We start from the raw sequence: 7,300 nt of genomic DNA on the forward strand, positions 1-7,300 counted from the left end.
GGATTTTCTCTTAGAGTACAAGTTATTACACTAGATGAATGATTGCATGATAGTAGAATTTCCTTATAAAAACGCTAGTTGTGACATGTAACCCTAACTTCCTGGTTCAAAACTCATAATGGTCTAGGACTCTCTAATTAGGCCTATTGGGCAAGTAACCCCTTAACTTGGTTCTTTTGATCCAAAAAAAAACATAATTGGGCCCTAGTTGGGCTGAAAATTCATTAAGCAACATTATTTTGGGCCATAAGACCCTCAGTGGGCCTTATTGGGTTGTGAATACCTTTCTTGTGGTAAAGTGGGCCCAATACTCCATTTAGCATTATTAAGGCTAAAACTCTTTTATTGGGCCTATTGGGCCGAAAACTCATCCCTTTAACCCTCATGGGCCAAAAAAAAAAATATCCATTGGGTTAACATGTTCACAAATGCCTCCCAAGCCCAAGCCCAAAACTTTGTTTATCCTTTCCCCCCTCCTATTCTCAGTTTATATATATATATATATATATATATATATATATATATATATATATATATATATATATATATATATATATATAAGTGTATCGGTTTGAAATAGATGACACCTCATTTTTGTATTAAGGAAATCCATGCATAATACACAACATCTATCCATGAATGTAATAATAACCCTTAAGCAATACACACTAATCACCTTCCCTGTCCTCCTTATTTTTGGACAAGAAGCCTCACCACCCCCTCACTTCATTCATTTTCCAATCACAAATTTGATGGGTTTTAGCCACAAGAACTTTCCTATATGCGCATGCAAAACCCTAATGCTTGGATCTAGGCTTTCTAATCAAACATGCTTTGAATCCAAGACTTCTAATGACTATTTAGGTGTAATAACAATATTGAAACAGATCTAGAATCATACCTTTGAATTCCTTGTTGATCTTGTTGTCTTGGAGCTTCTAGAGTCACAATTGTCACTCCTCTAATGGCTTACAAACACCAAATAACAAGGAGGATGATTTGAGAGAGAGGAGAGGGGAGGAATTCGGCCAGAGTATCTTTACCTTGGATGGGGTACCGAATTCTCTATCCCATAGGGTCTATTTATACTTGTAGACTCCTTAAGGGTTACAGCTTAAACCCTAATTGGATAACTTAGACTTTAAGTGATCCTAATCCTTACTTTGGATAACCCTTGGACGAATTTGAGGCTATCCCAAGCCCTAGAATTCGTCCATCCTCTATCCAATAAGGATTTACAGTCTAAAGTGTAACTATCAAACAATTGACAGTTTATACCCTCTTATTTAATTAATCTCCTTAAGTCACCAAATTAATACCAATTAATTCTATGACTTATATTAATATATTATTCTTTATATTATTCTCATAATATACTAATAATATTTACTCTTAATAAATCATCCTATCAAGTTGCTATGGTGAAGGCAACCCAAAAGGACCATGCACAATTGGGTCAAATACTTGCCTAATATAGTTGCAGCCTTAGACACTATTCCAACAGTCTCCCACTTGGATAAGTCTAGTAGCTATATGCGCAGGTACACCCCGATTTGCAATCGTAGCTCTCAAAGACGCTGTCAAACTCTGATCTAATCAATTCTTGTCCTTTAGATAAGGGATCATACAATCCTCTGTTAGATATCATGCTGACAATACTATGGAATAGTTAGTCTAGCATTTGGTTTCTCGATCTCCGATTTATTTGACATAGAACTTAATCGAACACATCAATTCAGTTCTGACCGAGCCCGGCACATAAGTCAAATCAAGTCATCGAGCGGCCGATATATCACTTTTTTCTTCTTAGGATAAAGGTTACAGATAAACTTCGACTTATATACATTTACTTATTCATTAACCAACTACACACAACAATGCGTTTTATAACAACGAGTTACCAATGAGTTTTCGAATTATCAATGTACAATCAATTAACCAATAACAAACCATATATCTAGGTTTTAAGACTATATGATATTATCGTCTCGCGATCACCCTTTTATATCATATTCCATAAGGTGATTCCAGCAAGCGCGGGTTTGTTCCAATGCTCAAACCTAGTTAATAAGCACTCATGAACGTTGCAGCAATCTTTTGCTATGTGTAACACCATTTAGACACTCTACACACCTATTCATGACAATCTTCATTCATGTCTACTTCCGACATATGAACGATTGTAGACTATTTGAACAATTCGATTATTCTTAATAAACTCAATTATTCTGGAAGTCAAAACATGCAAAGTGAAACAATAGTTAAACAATTAACATAAGACAGTAACATTACTTATAAATAAAACTCCTTTATTTAATCATCGGATGTTAATTACATTTATCTATTACACGTTTCTAATACTATCTAATCTATACTAATATCATCCTTCAGCCCAATACTCCTAGCATGCTGCAAATGCTTAACCCTACTCAGTCCCTTCGTAAGCGGATCTGTTGGGTTATCTTCCGATGATATTCTCTTCACTATGAGTTGTCCTTCTTCTACACGATGTCTAATGAAGTGATATTTTCTGTCGATATGTCGTGATCTACCATGATCTCTCGGTTCCTTGGTCAAGGCAACCGCTCCTTCATTATCACGGAAAATCTCCATGGGCTCCTTTATGGCAGGTACAACTCCAAGATCTCCAATGAAGTTCTTCAGCCATATTGCCTCCTTCGATGCTTCGCTCGCTGCGATGTACTCTGATTCGCACGTTGAATCAGCTACGGTTTCTTGCTTGGAACTCTTCCAAGTTACTGCTCCTCCATTAAGGGTAAAGACCCAGCCCGACTGTGAACGGTAGTTGTCCCTGTCGGTCTGAAAACTAGCGTCACTATACCCTCGCACCTTCAAGTCATCACTCCCTCCAAGGACTAAGAACCATTCCTTCGTCCTCCAAAGGTAGTTAAGTATATTCTTCACCGAAACCCAATGGGCTCTGCCAGGATTCCCTTGATATCTACTAACCATGCTCAAAGCAAAGGCTACATTAGGGAGAGTACAAGTCATAGCATACATGATTGAGCCAACTACGGAAGCGTATGGTACTCGACTCATTTCAGCTATCTCGGCTTTCGTACTCGGACTTTGAGTCTTACTCAACTTGGCATTGCTGTCTATCGGTAATTCTCCCTTCTTCGAGTTTTCCATACTAAAATGTTTTAGTACCTTCTCTAAGTAAGTGTTCTGACTAAGTCCTATTTGTCTCTTACTTCTTTCTCTTACTATCCTTATTCCCAAAATATAGGAAGCACTTCCCGAGCCAGGACTTAACTTCCTGCAGAGTCGGGATGTCGTTTCCTATGAGTAATATGTCATCGACATATAGAACGAGAAAGCTTACTACACTCCCACTAGCTTTGACATATACACACGACTCATCTTCGCTTCGTACAAATCCAAACTCTTTGACTTTTTCATCGAAGCAAAGATTCCATCTGCGAGATGCTTGCTTTAGTCCATAAATGGACTTCTCAAGCTTACACACTCTATTCGGATGCTTCGGATCCACAAACCCTTCTGGCTGAGCCATGTAAACATCCTCAGCCAACTTCCCGTTAAGGAAAGCGGTCTTGACATCCATTTGCCAAATATCATAATCATGAAATGCGGCAATAGCTAGCATCACTCTAATAGATTTTATCTTCGCAACTGGTGAGAAGGTCTCTTCATAGTCAACTCCGGGAGTTTGAGTAAAGCCCTTCGCAACTAGTCGCGCTTTAAACGTGTGTACCTTTCCATCCATGTCGGTCTTCTTCTTGAAGATCCATTTGCACCCAACGATCTTACATCCGGGCACATTATCAACCAAATTCCAAACTTGGTTATCATACATGGATTGGATCTCGCTATCCATTGCCTCTTACCACTTTGCAGACTCCGGGCCTGCCATGGCTTCCTTATAGCTATTAGGTTCATCAAGATTTATTAGTGTACTATCACTAATATACGTGTCCCCTTCGGTAGTAATATGAAAACCATACAACTGGGGTTGAAACCTAACTCTTTCGGAACGTCTAAGAGCTAATGATATGTCAATCGGTTCAACCGGAGTTTCCTCCTCGGGTTGAGCGCCATTGGTTGAGGTTCCTTCATCTATCGACTCTTGAATCTCTTCAAGATCGATTTGCCTCCCACTGTCTCCTTGGCTTATGAGTTCTCGCTCTTGGAAAACTCCTCTCCTCGCAACAAAGACAACATATCCAAAGGATTACTGCGGGTAGCCGATGAAAATACATCGCTCACTACGAGGTTCGAGCTTGTCGTGAGTATCTCGTCTTACAAAATCCTCGCAACCCCAAACCTTGATATGTGGTAACGAAGGAGCTTTCCCCGTCCACATCTCATGAGGTGTTTTGGCAACCTTCTTAGTAGGGACTCGGTTAAGGATATGGGCGGCAGTCTCTAAGGCATACCCCAAAAAAGAGATAGATAGCGAAGCACGACTCATCATAGAGCGAACCATGTCCAACAAGGTTCGATTACGCCTTTCTGCCACACCATTCAATTGTGGTGTCCTAGGTGGCGTCAATTGTGAAACTATTCCACACTCCTTGAGATAATCGTGGAATTCAAGACTTAGGTACTCTCCTCCTCGATTGGATTGAAGCATCTTGATCTTCCTGCCCAATTGATTCTCCACTTCATTCTTAAACTCTTTGAACTTTTCAAAAGTTTCTGACTTTTGCTTGATTAATGAGATATACCCATATCTACTATATTCATCGGTAAAAGTCACGTAGAAGCGGTTACCATCCTTCGTGGTAGATCTAAACGGTCCACACACATCGGTATGTATGAGGTCCAATAGACCCTCACCCCTTTCGCACGTACCAGCGAAGGGTGACTTAGTCATCTTTCCAAGTAAAAAAGACTCGCATGTGTCATCTTCCCTAAGGTCGAATGACTCCAACACTCCATCCTTTTGGATTTGGGCTATGTGTTTCTTGTTGACATGTCCAAGACGACAATGCCATAAGGATGCTTTATCCATACTATTGGAAGAATCCAAGTACAAAACATCATTTCCTAAGTTATCAACAATCATAACAGTTTCATAAATTCCATTACATGGTATAGCTTCAAAGTAAAAGAGACCATTTAGATAAGCTAAAATAGAACCATTCTCATTATTAAAAGAAAATCTAAAACCTTGTCTAAACAAACCATGAAAAGAAATGTTGTTTCTAGCCATTTCTGGCGAATAGCAACAATTGTTCAAATCTAAAGATAAACTATTCCTAAGAACTAAAGAATACACTCCAATCTTGGTCACAGGCGACGATCTTCTGTTCCCCATGATTAGATTTATTCTTCCATGCTCCACATCTCTACTTCTTCTTAGTCCCTGTGAAAGATGGCTTGATCTTTCCTTCCTTGATGGCTTGCAGGTACTCCGGGCAGCTTCTCTTCCAATGTCCTATCTTGTGGCAGTGGTGGCACTCTGCCTCCTTCGGATTAGAGCAGGGCTTAGCGGGATCAACTTTGGTCCCACTAGAAGAGGCACCATCTCGGGCTTTCACCTTGCGATGGTTCTTTGAAGAAGCCTTCCTCTTCTTTCCTTTTCCTTGTCCAATTGCCAAGATAGGAGCAGTGGGCGGATTGGGAGTTGGTGCAACAGACTTGTCTTTGAAGTTGCTCTCAGCGACCCTTAAGAGACCTTGGAGTTTGCTTAGGGTGACCTCTTCTTTGTTCATGTGATAGGTCATCCTAAATTGATTGTAGCTCGGAGGCAAAGAGTGAAGCACCATGTCGATCGCCAAGTCTTCCCCAAAGTCAACATTTAACTTGCATCTTTTGCAAGTGCACGGTAAGAGATTCTCCATGACCCATCTTAGCGGAAATCATGTTAGTGAAAATCTCGTAACGCTCTTGTCTCGCGTTTTGGTGGTACCTCTCCAACAAGTCTTGATGCATCTCGTATGGATACATGTCCTCGTACGACTTTTGGAATTCGGAGTTTATGGTGGCGATCATGATGCAATGTACTTTCGTTGCATCTCGCTCATGAGTTTCAAAGGCGGTGATTTCGGCGGGAGTAGCAACTTCGGGGTTGATTTTCTCGAGCTTCGCGTCGAGAACATACTCCTTATCCTCATAGCGAGCAATCTTGCGAATGTATCTTATCCATTCGCTAAAGTTCGTTCCATCAAAGGTGACCTTTTGACAAAGGCTCATCAAAGTGAAAGAACTCGCAGCAGCATTGTTAGCGTTCGACATCTACAAATAGAAAGGACAAAGATAGATTATAATATGAATCCCTAATATTCACCTAATAAGAAATTAGGGCTAGGATCCAACAACAATATTTACACATTAGAAAAGGGATGTCGTAATCTAACATGCAAACATTTTGAAGGTAAGTGAATGACGATTCACTAATTCTCCACCATGCAAAACATAACTTTAAGTCCTAAATGTATTGAGAATTCCTAGGTTCGGATGAGATTCACTGAAACTTTTCAATGGCATGTTTAAATCTCGATATTCCCCTCTCGTTTGTGATTGGGATACCGAGGATCACAAAGCGGGTGTGAATTACCATGCAAATTAACATGGTGCCTTCATTGTAACGATCACCTATTCGATGTGTCGGTAAACCACACACGCACCATCGAACTATGATAAACAATGAATCACCCTTTGCCACCTTCGCTTAGAACCAATTAGTGTACCGGTAAACCACACACGCTCCACTAACTTCCTAGCAAGGTGCAAAGTGTAATTTCATGGGATTGCATCAATTCACTTTTCCTAAAGTAACTAAGATTGGGAAATTTTAAGAAAACATTTAGTTACATTGTATTTCTTATTATACTTTTAATGAGAGGATGAGGTTGCCCTATCCTACCCGTTCGGCTAACAACTCTCCACCAATCAAGCGAGCGGTGGGTGTGAGTGTACACCCATTAAGCGCCATTTTATATGCCGCAACCTTATACCCACCTTATAGACCGGCTTCGTGAATGAGGCCTACTAACGGTAAGACTAGCATTTAAGTTATATATATATATATATATATATATATATATATATATATATATATATATATATATATATATATATATTAATCTTGTAATATTATACTAGTATAGGGTTGTATTTTAAACTTGTAAAATTCTAGGGTTTGAAATTTAAATTGTCTAAATTAAACTTTTAATCACAAAACATAAATTTCAAAACTTGAGGACAAGTTTTAAACATTTAAAACATAAAGGATCAAATAACAAATAATCTAATCACATAATTATCCATATTTGATTAATAATTATCATATAAGGAAATCAAATATTTTATT

This window comes from Lactuca saligna, chromosome 2 (assembly GCF_052625555.1).
Source record: "Lactuca saligna cultivar CGN05327 chromosome 2, ASM5262555v1, whole genome shotgun sequence".
Taxonomy (NCBI): domain Eukaryota; kingdom Viridiplantae; phylum Streptophyta; class Magnoliopsida; order Asterales; family Asteraceae; genus Lactuca; species Lactuca saligna.